Source organism: Cydia pomonella, unplaced genomic scaffold (assembly GCF_033807575.1).
Source record: "Cydia pomonella isolate Wapato2018A unplaced genomic scaffold, ilCydPomo1 PGA_scaffold_155, whole genome shotgun sequence".
In the NCBI taxonomy this organism is placed as follows: domain Eukaryota; kingdom Metazoa; phylum Arthropoda; class Insecta; order Lepidoptera; family Tortricidae; genus Cydia; species Cydia pomonella.
In genome coordinates, this window is record NW_026907798.1 from 157271 (window position 1) to 180389 (window position 23119).

Below are 23119 nucleotides of genomic sequence, written 5' to 3' on the forward strand. Positions count from 1 at the left end.
TACCTATGAAGCCGATGGTCCCGAGTTCGAATCCCGGTAAAGGCATTTATTTGTGATGAACACAGATATTTGTTCCAAAGTCATGGATATTTTCTATCTATATAGGTATGTATTTATCTACATACGTATGTATATCGTCGCCTAAAGTACCCATAGTATAAGCTTTGCTTAGTTTGGGGCTAGGTCGATCTGTCTAAGATTGTCCCTAAATATTTATTTATTTATTTGAACAAGTATTATATGATGGCAGATACTGGTACGTTGTTTCATGATGACCATGGGATGGTTATGGCTCCTCTAAACGATGGCCCAGCGTTGGACCAGCGAGATGGCCATGCGATGGTTGAGAACACGCACTATGTGATGGGCCACGTGTAGATGCGTCCGCACCATCGCTGGCCCACTACCTTTGATGTGCGGACAAAAAACCTATAGCGTGGCTATCCCATCGCTATCTCCCAGCGCCATTAGCCATCCGATACCACTACCCTCTCTACATACTGGTCCATCTTAGTGGGCCAGTATGATGGCCCATCGTATAGAGGAGCCATCATTCGCTGCTATTGTTGCTTACTGTACAAACAGCAACACTAACTATCCATTGGTGGACCTTATGCCTTTTGTAATAAGGTCCACCGATGGACAGTGTGGGCGACGATGGTACATCACTTACACCCTTTTGGAAAGTTACCCCGAGGTGTAAATATCTAATACATCAAGCTGTCGATAGGTAGTTGGTAATAGCCTTAAGCTAGAGGTTAACTACAGATTATTATGTTAACGAGTACTTAGTTTGAGGAATGAGGAACATAGAAAACATGTTTGTGTTTGTGCCTTGGCATTACTTGCTGGTGAACTAAGAAAAAGGTTAAAAATAAATTTTAAAAAGTATTTTTATACCATTTTTTTATTTATCTGTACCCCTAGTGTAAATAATTTCGATTTCGAAACGTGACGTACGCGTTTGCGTTAAGTCTCATTTTGTATGGGTTTTTGAACAGCGCGCCAAGCGGGATGTTTTGGAAAGTCAAAAATCTCATAGAAAATGACACTTAACGCAAACGCGTACGTCACGTTTCGCTGTCGAAAATATTTACACTAGGGGTACTGTTATTAATATAGTTTATAAACTTTACTTTCATTTTTAGTTATAGGTACATGTACCTACCTACCTAAAAATCCTTATTTCAGTCAAAACTTATTTCGTACAAATATTAGGGTAGATAAATTAATGAAAAGAATAAGTGACAGAAGGCTAATAAAGAGAGTGTATAAGGGAGAAGTAGAAGCGGGAGCTGGAAGGGACCTCGTAAGACTTTCTCTGATCAAATCGGGGAAATCCTGAAGAAAGGCCAGGTCAAGAGCACCCTAAACCGGCGAGCGTGTATGAGGAATGTTCTGAAAGTGAAGGAAGCGAAAGAGGTATGTCAGGATCGCAGCAAGTGGAAATCCGAGGTCTCTATCTACCCCTCCGGGAAATAGGCGTGATTATATGTATGTATGTCACTTTATTGCACATAAACAGGTTATCATAAAACAGACAAACCTAAACAAAAAAAATGTTATTTAATGTATGTATGGATTAATGATTTTTTTCAGTATGTTTAGATTTTCATTATATGTATTTCTGTGATACAAGATGCTAACGTCCACAAAGTTTAGAAATGGCATTGCAAAGACATATAAATAAATATTATAAATAAATATTATAGGATATAGAGACAACACAATAAGGCTTGTGTTGAGGGTACTTAGACAACGATATATATATATATAATATGTAGATATTTATAAATACTTAAATACATAGAAAACACCCATGACTCAGGAACAAATATCCATGCTCACCACACGAATAAATGCCCTTACCAGGATTTGAACCCGGGACCATCAGCTTCGTAAGCAGGGTCACTACCCACTAGGCCAAACCGGTCGTCATATTTACTATAGTTAAGTTTGTTGTTGTTACTAAGTTCCGTAGTTCTGGAGTTGTTGGCTAAGGAGACTGCTTATCATCAGGCGGGCCGTATGCTGGTTGCCACCGACGTAGTATAAAAAAAAAGTAGTAGTATATTAAATAATGCTCAGACAGCAATCTCTTACTTCCCGGCCCTCGAAATAATGTATTTATTAACATACTGTCACAAGAAAGTATCAAGACACCTGCTATTATGACCTACTAAATACATTATTTAAAAAGATATACGAATTCCCATCAACGAAGATAGATAGGCGTGTCAACATTAAGATTGATGATCGAAACAGTGATTAACTTGCAACCGAAATTAATTTAAATATAACCGGTGAATTCGACTAGTGTCGATCTTAAGGAAAAGGGACCGTGTAATGTAAAGTTAAGAGGGAAGAATAGCGTTTCGAATCTAACGAAATAACGGCATTTTTTCTATGAAATTCTATTTCGGGAGAAAACGTTTTCCACTAACTATTAATAAATCACTTTGATTTTGATGTCGATCGCTTCAGCATAATATATTCTAGGTTTATAGTGGTTCAGCCTACAATTGGTATTGGATATGGTCACATCACACTATTGGGATCGTGCACGATGGCAGCACTGCTTAGCGTTCGGGGAGCTGTCAAATAATGAGCTCAACAAAATAAAGATTATTCCTGTTTACTATAATACAGTTACCAATGTGCGGAATCTTTTCGTTTTTAGGCTTCCGTCCAAAGGGTCAAACGGGACCCTCTTACTGAGACTTCGCTGTCCGTCCGTCCGTCTGTCACCAGGCTGTATCTCACGAACCGTGATAGCTAGACAGTTGAAATTTTCACAGATGATGTGTTTCTGTTGCCGCTATAACATTAAATACTAAAAACAGAATAAAATAAATATTTAAGGGAGGCTCCCATAGAAGAAACATAATTTTTTTGCCGTTTTTATAAATAATGGTACGGAACCTTTCGTGCGCGAGTCCGACTCGCATTTGGCCGGTTTTTAATTTTTGAAGAGATTTTTGGATTTTGGTAGGAATCGTATACAACATGATCGTATTAATCCATTACCGCCCATTGTAACCACTTGGGTACACCCAGGTTACGACCTTACGACTGATTTGATTTTCTACTGTAACTCTACCTAACAGCATTCGAAAAATGGTGGGTTCCCAAAAGTGGGCGTGGGCGATAATGTGCTAAGCGGGTAATACTGTAATTGTATTGGTGTATCGTTTATAAGCGCTCGAACACTACGGTCCTTTTTTCCGAGAACTACACATACAGATCTACTATGATGTCTTAGTAAGGTTTTCTTTTCTTGTTACTTTTAAATGTAAAGTAACCAGTTAGAATCGATGTTTTTAATTACTAATAGAATGAATACCGTTAATAAAATTGAAGTTATGCGAAGTTTTGATGGAATTTGTATTTAACGATTACACTTGAGGTTATAATTATAAGGCCTTCCTCCCATGTTTAAATGTGCATATTAATTTTAATGGAATTCCAATCAAACTGTGTCATAAGGTTATGTTTTAGAAGAAAAATAAAGACTTAAAATAATTACGTCATTCTGCGGGTATTCAAATATAATCAGCTGTTGTATTGTATTTTATGTTACAGTACATATGGTGCTACCTTCCCGCACTAGTGCGAAAATTAGCATATTACGAGTATGTTACTGCGTCGAACATTTAAAGGGTCATATGTACTGTAAAACGTTGTACTATTATACACGTATTAATACTTATTATTACATGTATACTTGTATAGAGTAAAATACAATACAACTTGAGCTCTTAAGGCCCAATGTCCTATTTTAAGGACAAAAAATAAGTTTGATCGCAATCAATCAATTTTTCCAGCCGGCAATTTTGAAATAAGTACATGTTCTAAATACGAGTAGTAGTATAATTACTATAATTAGTATAACGGCATTAGATCATTATTATTCTAGTCCTAGAAATAGATAGGTAATTAGGTACGATTAAAGATCAAGGCGAAGTCAAGTGATATGGCTGTGATAAGTGTAAATATACTACACTATATCTAGCATAAGATAGAGTATTTAAACTGTGTGGCTACCACCAGTTCGGCACTGACATAAACTCTATCGGGATATGTATAGAAAGTAAGTTACGTTCTCGATAGCGTATATGTCAGTTTTGACACTGTCAGTGACTCATGGTACGGGTACTGATAACTAATGGCTCCTCTACATGATGGCCCAGCGTAGGCCAGTCCTAGGGACGCATTTATGCGTTAGAGGGAGCAAGTGATATTGCTATCTCATTTCACCGCATAGCTGCGTCCCTTGGACTGGCCTACGCTGGGCCATCGTGTAGAGGAGCCCTAACAAATGCCTCTATAATGGAACAGTCACCAGTAATGGGATGGTATAGACAAATCCTGTAAAATAAGTATTTGCCATCAGTTTTTAAACACTGGCCATTACCATAAACAGGAGCCATAGAGCTGCTTAAGTTTGATGTTTCATTGATATTTCTTTGTTTTAAAATTAATGGCGCAATACATCCCATGACTGGATCTAAAAAAAATAGTTGTTATTTGTTAATAATATTGAAACCAATTACAGTTTCATTATAAACATAAAGGACGAATAGGACGTTCAACTTTTAACGCATAAAGTGGTAGACATTTTACAGGAGCCGAAAAAATATCAAAATACTCCAAATTTTCTTTTAAATGTCCCATGACTGGTGCCGTTAACGTATAAACTAAGCTAACTCTGCATTTTGAATGACAAAATGTGGGGTTCCACTATAAACGACACATGTTCGTTTTGAAGATCACCATAGATAAATAAGTAAGCATAGAGTGCTCACTCCATACATCAGTTTTCTTACAAAAACGATTATTATTTTAGTAGTCGACATCTAGCGTCAGGTATTTTCGATATGGTGCTGTTACACTTCCCATAGCCTTGTGAATAATTTGAAACTGCCCATACCAAATATACGTTAATTACAAAACCACGATATTCCATTTCATACTTACCAGATTTTGCAAATGTGTTTTTACATTTTGAGCTTTAATGTATCACGTTAAAGTATAACTTTGTTTAACATCAATTATATTCTCTGTTTGGCAATATGATTATTGTGGTCATGCAAAATATTGGAGAAATATCGGCAGAAACCCTTTTGCTCACACAGAAAAGATATATTACATATTCTTGTTTATTGTGTAAGTATAATGTCAGTACATACTACGATTACATACCTATACCAAGAAATATACAGGGTGGCCGAAAGTAGGGTTGGAAAGGAATATGTTTCTTACTTTAACAAAAAAATCTAATAAAAGAAATCTTTGAAAATATTTCCCTTAAGCTTTGATACACAACACAAATGCGAACATTTGTAAAAATAATCAACAATATGCGGCAGTAGCAAAACTTGACAACGTTTTTTGGATATTTTTTTTTCATAAAGGTTAATATGAATGTATTATTACAAAACATAACGTTAATACCTACTCACAATTTCACCGAATACAAGATTACTGTTGATACACTATAATCTAAAAGACGTAATCGCAATAACCATTTCCTTTAATCTCGATTACGAGTACAAGCCTCATGTTGTATACTTTCCAATTATTGAACATGTAAGTACTGAATTTTATTGCCTCCGGCTTACATCAATCCGATCCAATCCGGATGCGTTTATCTTGCAAATTACTAAATAAATTTTAATGAATTGAAAGATACTTAATTCAATAATTCGTCGTGGTGAGAATATTTTTGTGCCATACGCCACTTACATTGGTTTGCAGAGCGAAAAAGAGCAAAACAATTTTTTTTGTAAGTTTTATATTTAGGAAATATTCAACTTATTTATCATTTAGGCACAAATGTTTACTATTTATAGTACCATACAAATATTTTGAATATGGTGGTAATTATGAAATTTTGTATTTTTTTCATTGCCATATTCGTCTTTGATGATAAATGTAAACAAATTTCATCAGTAACAGTGGAATAAAAAGGACTACACGTGTTTATCTCTCTTTTTGGGTTATAGTTACTAGCATAAGAAATGTGTATGATTATCTACAAATGACAAATACAAAATACCAATGTTTTATTTCCGATATAAAATAATAACAGTATTACATTTATGCTGGCCCCCACACTACTCCACTGAAAAGCGATCCTTTCACAAACAATATCATCTTTGAATTTCGATATTCGCCGTTAGCACCCGGTATTAATTGCATCATTTTGCCATGTAAAATTGTAACTAGCTTTAACCCTTTACAGATCACACTTAGCGTCAAAAATGACGCTATTACGTCGTCGTATATTTTAATTCTTACGCAGAATATTTAGGGGGGTTGTGTGCATAATGCACTATACCCAAAGGTATCGTACTGTATTATTATGTACTTTCAATTTGAAAATAATTAGTTTTTCAAAAAACATAATTTGACCGAATCATATCTGGACCGTTAAAGGGTTAAAACCCCAGTTCTAAGCAATGGCCTCTCGTTTGAAAAACAATTTGAATTAGGAGTTCACTGACCTTTATTATTTTTATTTCTTAATTATTACCTAATTCTGTTACATACATTATGTCTAACAGAATTAGGTAATGTAATTCCAAAAGCGCGTTTGAAGCGTATCGAAATGTAGGAAGTCGGTCATAATTCTTGTGGGCTAGCATACTCGCCGGCGGACGGTTTGTTCCACGTAGTCACCATCAGATATATCGGCGCGGACGAGGTGCTCAAAAATATCTGAACACGCACTCTAGCGCTTTGGTATGTATGACCAATAGAGGCGTGCTCAGATATTTGTGAGCATCTTGGCCGCTCCGATATATTTCCCGAAACTCAAACGAACTCCATACCAAATTTCATCTAAATCGGTTCAGTGATCGAAAAGGTAACATAGACAGATAGAGTTACTTTCTTTTATATAAAACTAAAACATAATACTTAATTGGGGCTAGGAATATACGTGTAACGTACAGACATCTCCGGCAAACTTGCTTGTTCCCACCATACATTGTCAGATTTAGATTTTATCCGGCGGGGAATTCTGCCAGACAGATAACACAATACAATATACAATATTTCACAGATATATTCTGGCAAACTTTATCAGTAGAAAAAGGCGTGAAATTAAAATTTTCTATGGATGGATAACCCTTCGCGTATAATTTTTTTTAAATATGCCGCCTTTATCTCCTAACAGAAATGGCTGGCCAAACTACGTGTATTTTGTACGTTCTGGCTGTTTGGATATTTCTAAGCATAACCACAGAATAAACAATTGTACTACCGTACAGAAAAGAAACTTCCTACAAAACCGAAGTTTGACAGCGATTCAGGGACGAATCATGCTGTCCCTTTCTTATGTATGGTACTATCCATTTCGGCTATGTAGGGTTGTCAAAATTCAAGTCATTATCTTATCTGTGGTCGTACACGCAAAGGGTAGTCAAGTTGAGCCAACCCTAATATTGCTCGGATCAATGCTGAGCCTAACGGAGCCGAGAAATACCGAAAGGAACAGTTTCGCCCCCCTGGCATAACTATGATATCTGTTTCATTTTAAAGAAGAAGAGTAAAACTTTCTAAAAAAGAAGTTTTGGGTAGATAGTACAAGTTCAAAAAACTCATCATGCTAACCCAAACTTTGAAACTAACTATGATGGTCGTATAAATTCAAAATTTGAATAGTTTAAAAATAAAGCGAACCCGTTTGGACCATAGAGCATTGTTTGTTTTTATTGCTTTTTTCCTGCGTTTTGTGAAAATTTAAAACGGAATGTTATGTTAGATTTTAGATTAGTTTGATTTATTTTTATTTGAGTGAAAAGCGCTTGTATTTTGTATATTAGTTGTTGTACTTATGCTGTAAAATGTGGATTGTGGGTGTATCTTGTTGTGTATATCAGAAAGTTGTTAACCTATTCTAATAATTCATTTAATTTTGTATGAAAATATGAATTTGTGTTTATGTTTGGTGTGTTTTGTTACAGGTACTTATATAAACATCCTTGGCAGTCTTGCAGTTGCGTTGATAGTGGTATTTTGCAAATTTTGAAAAAAAAAAAGCAAAACCTACAAACCTAGTTTTTCATTGTGTCAATAACATACTAAACAATCATGGAGAATGGAAAATATTTAAAAGTGGAAAAACATTTTCTCTTTTTGTATGGAAGATCATATATCCTTCTTAAAATGAGAGCGTAATTTCGATTGTATGGAAGCGGCTAAGTTCGTGTGTCTTAAATCTTAACACTCACCTAACATGTCTGTCTGTCCGTCAACCCGTCATCCGATAAAAAAAGTAAATTACCTACCATAATTCCCGTTCTCCATACAAAATCGATGAATACCAATGAGTCGATACACAATCGAGTTCTGCCCCATTGAACTGATCGATTCATATGCAGACTAGTCGATTTACATAACTATGAGATTTTCTATCAGTTGGAATTAGGCGATAATAGTATTAAAATATATTAGAGCGCACAATGGTCCCAATCCTGATGTTAAGTATTGACAGGCCATTGTAGTGTCGAATTTTAAAGAAAAAACATTAACACTGTTTTATATCAAACTTATTTCAATGCTACGACTACCTGACTTTTTTGTCATTTTTTTTTTTATTTTTTTTTTATACTACGTCGGTGGCAAACAAGCATACGGCCCGCCTGATGGTAAGCAGTCTCCGTAGCCTATGTACGCCTGCAATTCCAGAGGAGTTACATGCGCGTTGCCGACCCTAAACCCGCCCCCCCCTAGTTGAGCTCTGGCAACCTTACTCACCGGCAGGAACACAGCACTATGAGTAGGGTCTAGTGTTATTTGGCTGCTGTTTTCTGTAAGGTGGAGGTACTTCCCCAGTTGGGCTCTGCTCTAGATCTGGAATGACATCCACTGGCTGTGCCCTACCACAAATAGCGAGATGACATTCACAATGCCCATACCTCTCTTTTGGACGTAGTTTAAGGACGTACCCGGGTCCAACTGTGTAACTTCCCCTACCTACACCCCAAATCTACCCCATCTATTCAACCCCGGACCTAATAAAATACTGAACCTAATCGTTAACAATCCCACCTTTAAAATTACCCCTAAAATTTACCCCAACAATAATTTTACCTTAACAATTATTTGGCCAAGTGATCGTCTAGTTAAAGGTTAGGACCCCTCGAAGTGAACCGCGGTTCCCTAGATTCTTTAATGAGTAACAACTAAATCTTGGACTCTGATTCTACCTGATTAAGTATTACCTAGATGTTAAGACTCAGAAATTTACTATACTAAATAAATTATTATGTTGATAGGAAGTAATCGATAGGATTTAATGTTAAGATTCAACCTTCAGCAAAATACCGTAAGACTAAGTTATTCCAAACCTTTTTCTATATTAAATATGACACCTTATAAGTAGAATGAAAATATATAACAATTGACAAGGTATGAGCAGTGTCGTGGTAAAGGATATAGGCTCCGCCCACACGCGCAAGGTCGTAGACGACGGGAGTAGCCTTAAGTTACAGAAATTATCAATGATTTTTGATGTAATGTAAAATATATTTTTATTAATTTATTAGAAAGATATTTAGGTATTGCAGCATATATGATTATATAAATATAAAAATATATTTGGTAAAATCCTGCTACTCCTATTAAGCCTTCGGGGTAACATTGAAGCAGCACTCCTGGGTTAAGCCCATTTACACACTTATATTAAGATTAAATATTATTACCTATCGATCCTATCATCTTCTAAACGAGGTGTGAATGGATCACACGTGCTGCCTCTAATGCTAGATGCAGGTCTGAAGACTCTTACTCCGATTAGCAATATCAATCGGGCCACCTACTCCTATCTTTTTAGCCAGACGGGCTATGTCCAACGCTTCGCAACCCTATGCAAACCTAAGGACTGACGAAAAGAAGCGATAAGTATTCGTCAGACACCATTTACTTATCTCATTTTTTATATCCGAAAGCTAAGGCTACTAAGCCATTACCCAGTCCCCATAGCTAAAAGTAGGCTGAATTCCTAGGCCTTTTAAATGTATAAACGAAGTACAAGTTTAACTCATTACTGTACTTTATGAGATCGAACTATCAAAGTGAGTATTATTCCACTCAAAGATTCCAATGGACTGCGCTCGCCTGCCAAAGGGTCTCTAAAACAAACCATTTTTTAATCCCAGAATAGTCTGTGTTCCTAAACCCAACTTGATATTTAAGGATTGAATATATAAATACCTTAGGACCTGATCGTAATACTCAGTACTTCGCCTCTACACCAAAAACCCAGAAATGAAAATAAATAGATATAAGATGTTACAGATAACCCTCAACTTTCCACTCAGAGTAACAGTCCGGAAGATTTAGGTAATTAAAATCCATTACCAGTATTTCACTAATATTATCATTAGTACACGTTATAAAACCATAGCTTCACATCATTAGAACCTTTTGAAAGATATATATATATACACCAACCAATCGAATTTCTAGATCAATCCTAAGAGAGACCCTATAACAGTGTGTGTGACTCTACCCTATTCCTACCCTTAGACCCTAATCTAGTATGTCCAGAACACAGATCGTACTTACCATTGATCTAGTGATTTGGAACATACACAAGTGTATCCCTAAGTCTAAGCTGTAAGCATTCGGCCGACAAAACCGAGGTATAGCAAACCCTAGTGTCTGTGTGATTGGCCCCCTCCTCATCGCCACGTAGGCACGGTGGATGAGAATAGACCGCCCTAGCATGTCTATAGGTAATCAGCACACTAGCACACACACCCGTACCAGTCACATGGGATACCCTGCCATGACTAAAACTTTATCTGTGATTGTTACCAATCATGACAGAAGCCCTCCCGTGACCAACACTAGCATGAGCCAGAGCACTGAAATATATAAATATATTTAATACGAGACCTAGCCTCAATTACTGCAGACTTCAGTGAGCTGAGATTACTCTCAATGGCACGCACGTGATGCCCTCACATTCATCTAACAGCTGGACCTTGAGACTAAGGAGAGTATGCTCGCCTCTTATGTTGGTAAAGAAGAGACGCCAAGTCCTCTCAACTTGGAGCAAAAGACTTCTAAACAGCTGCAATTTGACACCGTTAGGGAGCAGCTGATTAGATGGACAAACTGTTAGTCCAAACAGTGATCTGGCTTTATAAAATAACAAACTAACCTCATAGAAAGGTAATAAAATAACAAAATTAGTTTTACTAACAAAAAAAACTGACAATATAGTAACACAGATAAGGAAGCAAAGAATCTCCACCATAGCCTAAGCTTAGCTTTACGACAACACTGTCCCCGCAATGCCAAACATAGACACAATTTACAAGTTTAAATTTACCAGGATAATTCCCAGCAAACACAAACAAATAGAAGGAATAGTAGAGAAACTTTACTTACTCAAAGCCAGAGATACCGCCAGTCCGATGGTTAAAGAATGAATGCCCATCCTCCGTACTTTACGGCCCTTTTATATACCTTAGTAGCGACATAACAGCGACATAACGGCGACATAACGGCGACTAGCGACATAACAGCGACATATTGGCGACTAGCGACATAATAGCGACATATCGGCGACATAATAGCGACATAACGGCGACATAATAGCGACATAACGGCGACATAGTAGCGACATAACGGCGACATAGTAGCGACATAACGGCGACATAATAGCGACATAACGGCGACATAGTAGCGACATAACGGCGACATAACAGCGACTTAGTAGCGACATAACGGCGACATAATGGCGACATAACGGCGACATAATAGCGACATAGTAGCGACATAACGGCGACATAATGGCGACATAATGGCGACATAATAGCGACATAACGGCGACTTAGTAGCGACATAACGGCGACATAGTAGCGACATAACGGCGACATAGTAGCGACATAATGGCGACATAACGGCGACATAATAGCGACATAGTAGCGACATAACGGCGACATAGTAGCGACATAACGGCGACATAGTAGCGACATAACGGCGACATAGTAGCGACATAATGGCGACATAACGGCGACATAATAGCGATATAACGGCGACATAATAGCGACATAGTAGCGACATAACGGCGACATAGTAGCGACATAACGGCGACATAGTAGCGACATAACGGCGACATAATAGCGACATAACGGCGACATAATAGCGACATAATGGCGACATAACGGCGACTTAGTAGCGACATAACGGCGACATAGTAGCGACATAACGGCGACATAGTAGCGACATAATGGCGACATAACGGCGACATAATAGCGACACAACGGCGACATAATAGCGACTTTTACGCACACAACGACAGTATTCGCTTAGTAGTCAGTTTAAGTAGACCAAAAAAATGATAAAATGAAACGTTTCAAAACCTATCAAGCATGAATATGCCAACATTATTATTTAACTTCAGGTATTATAGTTTTGTTTTCTGAAAATAACGTCTGTATTGTAATATTTTACGTTTATTATTATGTTAGTAACTCAATGTTCTTTATTAAACCAATAATTATGCATTTATTCTAGGTTAACTTCAATTGATTATTATCATTCTTCGCAGCATTTTAAAATAATAAAAAAATGAAAATTTACTGAGTGTTATGTATTTAATCGAAATCACAAGTGGTAAAATACGGAAACGTGTCCTTCAAGTTGTAATTGTTAGAATACGGAGTGAAATCATGAATGAAAGATGCAAACGAAAAGTACTGTAGTTTATAATTATTTTCTATGTGTTTTAATATAAAACCAAGGCCAATATTACGAAATAGGCATATGGCTAGTCACATCCGCCCCCAAATTTAAGGTTTTTATGAATTACCACAGGAATTTATAAAAAACTTCAATTTCCTCTAGATTTAGTCGGAAAATTTCCCCCCCTTTTTAAACGTGTAGTGTGTATTCCAATACTAAGTGACTGTTAACGACTTGGCGTTGAAATCAGTTCATCAGAACTCCGTCAATGATCCAAGACAACTTTTTCCCCAGAAACCTCGCTCCGCCAGAGATACCAGATTGTGAGTCCGATAGGTCCTATTAACCCGTTCTTGCCAGCTCACCCCGGTCTCGGCGAGATCTTTTTCTCTGTGGACCGTACACTTCCGTAGAAGAGCATCTAATGAGACAGCAAAAACTCCCCATGCAAAACGAAGAAACCTTTAATTTTTATAAGTACGAAGCTTTCAAGTTCCATTGCCAAAATTCGAAACAAATTTCACTGCCTTATCACTCTCAGCCACGTGTTCTTGGCGCGTGTCTCATACTTAAATAAGATACACCGACCTTTAAGTTTGTTTGGGTGTTTTTTTTTTTTTTTGTTTTTAAACAAACTTAAAATTGACATTAGTTGACACTAGAGAGTACCTCAACATGGTACAGTAAAAATATTTTTGTCTTAACTAAATAATCATTTAACTAAGTAAAAATATTTGCTAATTATTACACCTTATATCAATAAAACAACCTTATAATTATGTTTAATTAATTCTTGAGAAGAGCCTCGTCGGTTCTAGACGCTCACGGCCCATAAAATATGTCGAATGTCGGATATATCTCATCCAAAATGAGTGTGTGGATTTCGTAAGTGTCTTCATACCTTGTAGAGTACTAACTAGAAAAATCTACCCTTTTAAATGGGTCTAATCCAAAGGATTTTAACCTACTGATAAGACTTTTCCAGTTAGTTGTGTTTCCCCTTCCCCCCCTTTTTGTTCCCCTGCAAACACCGACAAATCTAGTTTGATTACACTCCAGCCGTTGTCTATCTGTATCAATCCATTTTTTCCAAAAAAGGTACATCCGTCTACTACACGTCCATCATCTGATATTCATACATCTCATTCATAAAACCTCACATATTCATAATTATAAACACTCATCGCACATACCCATTCCTCCTCAGTTACGCATTCGTACGATTTTTTACAGACAGCCAAGACTCTTGAGATGCAATCAAAAATAAAAAATCAAACAAAATTTACTATTGTACTTTCAATTGAAAGAAATAAAAAAATCTCATTATGTCCTAGCCCCATACTAGCCCAATACCCCTTTTTATTTATTTAATATTTACTACTTGAATACATATCTATATTTTTAATAAATATTTAATTCAACTGACACACGGAGAGAAAACCCAAAAAAATTTTTTTATGATAACGCTCAGCAACTAATCTCCATGTCCTTTACTCACTAATACCGTTCAACAATGCAGTGTTGTCTACCCATTATACAGTAGACCATCGCACCGTGGATATATACAATCAGCTGACAAAAAAAAAGTATCCCACCCTGTATAGAAGTTTGCATGTTAGAATCCTAAGCAAATATGGCAGAATTGAGAATAGAAATCAACATATTTGCCTACTTCCATGAGAGCATTTGAAAAGAATAGAAAGCTTGAGTGTGCGAAATAACGACCTCATGTAGCCTCGACCCTCAGCCGAAGAGTCGAGAAAGAAAACAAGTGAATAGTACTGCTTACAAATAATGAAAAAGTAATCCCGAAATGCGCCTAATTGTAATGTCTAACTATTGCCCTACCAAGAGCCTAAAACCACGCTCTATTATGCAACATTTATATATCAGCTAAATGTCATACAATTTTGTTTTCATTAACTTGATACTGGGAAAATTGTCACATTGGGCAAAAGCCACTCATCTACAAAACTTGGCCTAAATTAGAATGCTATTGCAATAAAACTTTAAATTGACTCTAGATGTACTCTACCTTTATGTGGTTAGGCCATTTCCCATGCTGAACATTTCAAAATATGCTCAAGAGTGAATCACTAAAAAATTTAAAACCAACATGCATAATCCATGTCATAAAATGTATCAGAAATTAGTTTTTTTTTTTTTTTTTTTTTTTTTTTCTGTATAACTCCGAACATTTCTCAAATAGCATTTTAGATGATGATGATGATAAATAATAAATATTAATTAATTGATCATATATTCTGCAACGAACATTTAAATAATGACTTGAATTTAAAACATTTTACCGCACAATGCTTTGATATATCACATTTTCATCACACCAAATATACCTATACATATGTAATTATTACATCCAAATTTATAACCAAATTACAGCAATTACAATAAACAAGATTTGAAACAACAATGTACTTTACACAAAAATATCCGCTTAATTCTTCCTCTTACTTTAGGTATTTCTTGGTAAAATTCAAAATAAATAAATAATGACAAGAATACAAAAGTTTCATGTATAAATTGTTTAATAGCAAAAGAAAAAAATTTTATCCTCTAGACTAACGCAAGTTGCTTACGATTTCATGCATAAATTTTCTTCATCTACCACGATGCTCAGTAGACCTCAGGATAGTTGCAAATTTATCGTTGCTACTTGATCATACTAGCAGCTTGTAAACTGATGATGGTGTCTTATCTCCTCTTCCGACTTGTCCAGCATAAATAACTTGTAGGGTTTCTCCGGTATTACGATTTCACAAAGCACTTGAAAACACTTTAACACTATTAAATATTACACATTTTGACACAAACACACGTTAACTCACTCAATTAGAATTCAGTTTTTACTTCATTTGAAATGATTTTACACTTTTACTCGCACTAAAACACACACTCCGTTTGACTCAATAAAGCAAAATCTAATTCATAATATTAAATACATAAGGTTCCTAATCTACTAAGCATAATTTTATTCATGGCTCCAGTTTGTTATTCACTTATTCACTCATCGGGATTCAATCTTTGATCTGAAACGTTTATGCTCTGTACTTTAGTCTATCTTCGAGACCGCTATGCTATGAGAGCGTTATGAACCCGGGCAAATTTAACAATGAGTTTGTGGGAACATACATACATAGATATGTGTACAACAACTGGCGTGTGTTGTCGAGAAACAATGACGTTGTTCTGATAAGAACAGTTTATTGATTGATCAACAGATACTGCGATCTGCGATCAGTAGAGAAACAGTGACATTTGCAGATTTGTGTTTGCTACTGGAAGGAGCAGTTTATGCATTACCCTGAGAAATGCAGTTACACATAATGGCTAACTATAAGGTTATTATTTATTATCTGAATACCAAAACAATGTTAATACCTACGTAAAATAAATCAAGCTGATTTTTTTTTGGAAACGCGCTATAAATCGAAATTCATGTAGATAGAGAATTAAAAATCCGGAATGTACAATGGATTTGAGTTTGTAAAGTAGGAGATTTTAGAAATTACATCATATACAAACAACCTATAAATATTCCGGCTTGTCAAACTTTGTACTCACGTTCAATGCACATTTCTTGTAAATTAAGCTATTTTTCATCACTATCACACTTCACTAATGTACACAATAATAATAGTTTCAATATAAATTTTACTGCATGAACTAATTTTCTTTTCGCGAACGAAACCTACAGCAAGCATATTTGTACTTTGTTTATTCATCCGCCTTACGTTTCTTGTAATTGCAAAATGAAAATGATGATTATTAGTGTTCATAAACTTATTTTCCATATAATTTTGACCAAATATCACTTTACTTTCTTTCAAAAACGATAATTAATCCGTAAGATCGCTCTTTATTTATTTTCGAAAACGTCAAACTAAATTGTCAAAACAAAGCTAAAAGTGGAGAATATTGATCTATGATCTATTTCAAAACTATTTAGGACATTCGTAGTCTGTTAACCCTTTCTGTCAGTAGAAAAGGTGGTAAATTCAAAAAATGTACGTGAAAAGGAACTTCGCGCGTTCTTCCCTTGACATAGCGAATCGCCAGCGTATGTTTTATAAACTAGAAACTTCATCTTAACTCCATCTAGTGCCGAGCAGCGACACTATGGCTGTCAGTGCCACTATTTACCGCTAGATGGCGTCGTAATGATAATTTGGAGAATTTCATTTTACGATCCGAAACACTACGACTATATGTTTATAATTATATATTACATAATAAGAAGAGTGAAATTTATTAAAGAAAAAAATCTATTGCCTATAATCCTTAAATTACTTTGCTTTTCGGATATTTATAGATCGACTAAGTACTCCTACTCATCCCTAGATGGTTCCACTAGCGCTAGTTTGGCATATTATTTTTTTTTTATCCAAAATTTTATCCGCATTTATTTATGTTTAAAGATATATAATTTTGCAATATACTTATTAATTATTTTTAATGCTAAATGAAATCGATCGTGTAAACATGCCTTTTTGTCATAGACAATATCTCTTCTAAGGTTGATCTATGTGCGTGCGCTCGTATAATGCAACAAAATTGAAAATACTTCCTACGAACCCTAACAACATGCATAATGCAGCCTACGCGATTTAGTCGGCTTGTCGCTGACTTTGTTAAGGTTCCCCATAGATGGCGTGACTAACTAGAATCAAAATAATTTAATAGAAAGCAAAAATTTAGTTTTGAGGTCTTAAATATATATATTTTATATTAATTTGAATAATAAAGACACATTTAACCAAATAGTAAATTAAAATAATTGATTCAATCACGTCACGTCACACCTCACCATATCATTCTAGACTGTGTCAAATCTTACAAAGAAATTTTGCCTCTGGCAGCTCTAGGCTCTGTCACTTTATTTACTTCCGTTCATTTAGATTCGTATTAGTAGTTTTTTATACAGCATTCATTTTCCTTGCCTGAAATTTGTTATTAAATCCCAAAATTATTAATTAAAGTCAAAAATACCAAAGTTACCTCAACTACCAGTGTCACAGTGTTTCAACACCTTAATAAGCAGACAAGTGACAAACATCCAACCACCATATTGTAATTCATCAAGTTGCATAGAGAAAGTTGACAAATAATAATTACCTTTACCATGACAGAAGTTTAAACTGAACTGGAAAAGATCGTCCTCGAGTCGAGTGCGCCTTTTATGATTCTCTTAATATCCTACCCATTGCATATCGCAAGAACTGTACAAGACAAACGAAATAGAATTTCGGATTCAAACTCGATCATGTTCTTCACTTTCGTCAAAAATGTATAAATCTTATATGAATCTAGTGCCGTAAGATGACCTATTACCTAATGTTTAAACTATCTAGAACCAGGGATGTTTAATTAATGTGCCTAGCTACTGACAGTGCGAGTGAAATATAATATGGAAACTGTTCCTACAAGCAAGGTAAGATTATGTTCGTTTTCCTGCTTTTAGAAAAGTCAAGGCTATTGAGATCTTGTTAAATATACTTAAACGTTAGCAATCAGAAAATAATTAGCCACAAATTGACCTATCTAGCATTAAATCTACTTTTCTAATTGATCCTGTCCATCATAACCTAACAAGGATTTCCCAAATTTATTATTATTCTACTTAAAAAGCTTACGTCTAATGTAGTGTCAGGCCTAGTGTATTGTCTTTCCATATTTTTATGGCTCAGTTCAGCAACATAAAAACATTTATTTTGAAATAAATTTGAATGTGATCCAAGTGCTGACAAGATGACATTTCTAACTTTGTTTTATACTGCCTATTTAATGTTATTTTGAACTTTCACTACTCATTTCTTATTGCAATAAGACTTACAAGCGATGTGTATCTTTTCAGCAGGCTGACAACTATTGAATGTGGTGAGGACAAGTCATTACTGAAGAAAAATAAATTGAAATTACACTGTGAGACTCCATTTACTGATTTTGATGAATCTTTCCTGAGCTTTAAGAGTAAGTATAACACCTCTGTTATTGGGCAGTTATTTTTATGCTTGTCCATACTTTACTTGAAATTTGAAACTGTTATTGTTCTATAAGATGATATAGGTGATTTTTTTTTATACAAGCTTTTCGAACTTGGTAATGCAATATGTTATGAAAATCAAAATTATGTGATCACGCCAGCTAAATATAAACAGGATTTCTTGCGCTACTGAAGATCTGTTAGTGAATTGGTATTTTCCTTTCTAAAAAGAACCTGGCAGTTGTCCGATCATTCATAAAAGTGAACCTAAACTTGAACCTGTCATAAATATTCCGCTTCTTGCAATTAACCTTACAATATATGTTTAATTTTTCAGCAAACAGAGTCAACTCTGATGGCTGCCTATATATACCTATACCTAGCGAACGGTGATATTTATACGGAGCGGAGCAAATTTCCATTTGCTGTTTTCATGAGCTTTTCCGAGTCTCTCGATAATCTCCAAGTAAATATAACAACTATGTCACTAGAAAGCATAAGTTTTAGTCTTAATCCTACTTAGAACCATAAATCTTAGGAAAACCTTTCTCGTTTTCAAAATTTTTTTGAATTCTTTTATTTATTTATTTATTAAATGTTAGGACCTTTCAAGTTTAAAATAAACTCTTATAACAATTTTTATAAAAAAACTATCCTCAAGTTTAAATAATTTCAGGCTAACTTTAACTAATTAATTCCTATTACAGTGCTATTTGGAACATTGACCATGCAGTATAGCGAGCCTATCATCCACCTGACCTCAATCTTTCTACTGCTGACTGCTTCTATTTATGAAAGGTACTTTATTTTATTGTAGTTAATTGTATTAAATATGAACTCATATCATAAATGACACCTTTATTTGAAAAACTTAAAAATGAGTCAAATCATTCCCGGAGGAATGAACAAAAGATGAAAAATATTCTTAGCCTATCTTATTCTAATCCTGTTGGCTCATTTAATTTACTTTGGCATATTTATGACCTAACTGATGGAAATATGTCCTGCAAGGCAAAGGTTCTCAAACTTTTCTGTATTATTATTTTCAAACATTTTAGTACCACCATTTTTACCTTATGAATACTAATATTTCCATAGGATGTGTTTATATATTTTTTCTTTATGAATTGAAAATAATAACGCGCCCCCGCGAATGGATGTCTTAAGAAAATTGTTAATATATTGCCCAACTAAAACTGACCTTTAAGAAAAGTACATCAAAAGCTACCTATTTAACTGAATCTTCTAATGCTTGCCTATTTCATTTCAGATTATGAAGAACCAGACCACTCCAGACTCCTGTTCAATGACTTTATTTCACGACTTTTGCTGCAACAATGGCTGCTGTCGCCTGACACTTGAAAGCTCCCGTTTAACGGCTCTATTACAAGAAACCTGCTCCTACATCAGCAGTGGTCTACATTGAATACTACTTATAGGGAAAATTTCACTCAAGATCTTCCTTTATATTAGGTGCTTAGTATGCTACCTTAACCAATTTTGTACTATAATTCAACCGTAATCGGAATACGATAAAAAGTACCGTCAGTAGATCAGTACTGTAATCCTTAGTCAACCTATGTCTAGTACTACAAATAAGTATGCTTTTGTATGTGCGCCGTTAGTCAGGGCAGCAACGGGTTACAAATCTCAGTCGATTTTTGAAAGATAAAGCACTCGAGACCCTAGTAAATAATAGCAATGACTGTAGATGGTAACTATGCACATATTTCAGTGCTATTTTTAATAAATACAGCGGGAGTTCTGAAGAATACCTATGTAGCTAAATTCTCTTACATATGTGTATGTTCTACTAATCCACTAATAATGCCTTTATGACGTACTATGACTGTTTACTTTCCTAGACTAAATGTCCTAACATGTGTGTTAAATATCTCTGTTTGTCAGATGAACTCAAGCAGATCCTAGTTCATACATACATACATGATTATCCTACAGTAACCAATGTGTGACGTTCGCATACAATAATCAAACCAAATATAGTCCTAACATATGCGTGGTTGTCATTCAGATCTACGCTTAGGCGATTAATTGTACCTAACAGAATGAACTGTCTATTGATACTACTCTATGAATGACAAAGCTGTTCTTAACCGGCAAAAAATGTATGAACTTTACTATCCATTCCATAGCCTAGTGAGAGATGTTTTATCTGTAACATATATCGAACTCCTATATTATCATACGCGAGTAGCTATTTATATGATATAGAAAGCAAAAAGGCAAACGAATCGCCTGATGGTGAGGGGCTGTAAATGCGCTCCGGCATTTAAGATAGAAAGATAATTATTATTAATCATTTATTTCAAATAACAAGGATTCATAATACATACATAAGATGCAGAATACGCCCCCTGTTCCTTAGTATTTCAAGAAAATCTACGTGAAATGGAACTATTTCACGCCCCCATGATTTTTTGACTAAAACATAAGTTCTAACGTAGCTGTCTCTTATCTAAGCTATACCTAACTACATACTAGATTGACTTAGGTAATATTATCTTATCTTATATCTAGACTATTGGCAACAGCCTCCTAGCTCACTATGTAGTGACCCTGCCTATGAATGCTGTCTGTCAAAAGCATCCACTTGCGCGTCTACCACGCATAAGTGCTGCGGGTCTATCAAGAATATGCGTTCCCTAAGTCATGGATATTATCTATTTATCTAGGTTCTAAGTATATACTTATCCGTAGAAGTATGCACTACGCTGCCTAGTACCTATAGCACAAACTTTGCCCACTCTGAGACTAGGTAGATACGAGTATATGAAAGACTGACTTGAAGATATTTATTTATTTATTTATTTCATTATTGTTATTGGTCCCTGCTATAAATATAATTTCTTAACAAATCTATGACGCGAAAGAAACAAATATAATTATTTTCGCTAATCGCTTTATGTACTAAAGTTATACTACATAGGCTTTAATCTAGTTACTATTTTTTTTTCAGGTATCAAGACGCGAAAAGGTGAATTTATGATTGATTCTTTTGTGATGGCACGTCTTAGCTGAGGAATATGAAAAGAATCCCTAACAACGGCGAGAAGAGAACGAGTAAAGAAGATTGATAAACTTATTGAGTAGACAATAACTCTAAGGTTTTTTCTAAGTAGACAATAGCTATGGATTTTGTTGTATATAGTAATAGTTTCAGAAATAAACGTTAGGTTTCATGAGTTTTATTCAAAACACAATAAAAAAAACAGAGTCCAAAACTCAGTGCACCCACTCCGTCTCACGGCAACAAAATGTAGCCTGAATGGCTACTTTTACTTTCTATCCTTGGTGTCGGTTCCACCAAAATGTGACCATTAAGGTTACGTTCTATACTGGCCACTGCCTATCAAAATGTAGCCTGAATGGCTACTTTAACATAGATATATCTTGAAAAACCATAGTAAACCAGGTAAAATAAATCCTGCGTCACGGCTCACCAAAATGTAACTTCCCCTACCTACACCCCAAATCTACCCCATCTATTCAACCCCGGACCTAATAAAATACTGAACCTAATCGTTAACAATCCCACCTTTAAAATTACCCCTAAAATTTACCCCAACAATAATTTTACCTTAACAATTATTTGGCCAAGTGATCGTCTAGTTAAAGGTTAGGACCCCTCGAAGTGAACCGCGGTTCCCTAGATTCTTTAATGAGTAACAACTAAATCTTGGACTCTGATTCTACCTGATTAAGTATTACCTAGATGTTAAGACTCAGAAATTTACTATACTAAATAAATTATTATGTTGATAGGAAGTAATCGATAGGATTTAATGTTAAGATTCAACCTTCAGCAAAATACCGTAAGACTAAGTTATTCCAAACCTTTTTCTATATTAAATATGACACCTTATAAGTAGAATGAAAATATATAACAATTGACAAGGTATGAGCAGTGTCGTGGTAAAGGATATAGGCTCCGCCCACACGCGCAAGGTCGTAGACGACGGGAGTAGCCTTAAGTTACAGAAATTATCAATGATTTTTGATGTAATGTAAAATATATTTTTATTAATTTATTAGAAAGATATTTAGGTATTGCAGCATATATGATTATATAAATATAAAAATATATTTGGTAAAATCCTGCTACTCCTATTAAGCCTTCGGGGTAACATTGAAGCAGCACTCCTGGGTTAAGCCCATTTACACACTTATATTAAGATTAAATATTATTACCTATCGATCCTATCATCTTCTAAACGAGGTGTGAATGGATCACACGTGCTGCCTCTAATGCTAGATGCAGGTCTGAAGACTCTTACTCCGATTAGCAATATCAATCGGGCCACCTACTCCTATCTTTTTAGCCAGACGGGCTATGTCCAACGCTTCGCAACCCTATGCAAACCTAAGGACTGACGAAAAGAAGCGATAAGTATT

General features: G+C 35.3%; 2 long non-coding RNA genes across 3 annotated transcripts in view; both read left to right on the top strand.

Annotated features, from left to right (window-relative positions):
- Positions 1-23119, top strand: part of LOC133533328 (uncharacterized) — a 154935-nt gene that overhangs the window by 75976 nt on the left and 55840 nt on the right. The gene's annotated exons all lie outside the window — the stretch shown is intronic.
- On the top strand, positions 19440-21910 carry LOC133533327 (uncharacterized). Of its 2 annotated transcripts, XR_009801849.1 has the most exons (3): positions 19440-19504; positions 19977-20179; positions 21684-21910. It is a non-coding gene; the product is annotated as an uncharacterized LOC133533327 (long non-coding RNA). The 2 variants fall into 2 exon arrangements; XR_009801848.1 differs by lacking the exon at positions 19440-19504 and having other exon boundaries at positions 19851-20179.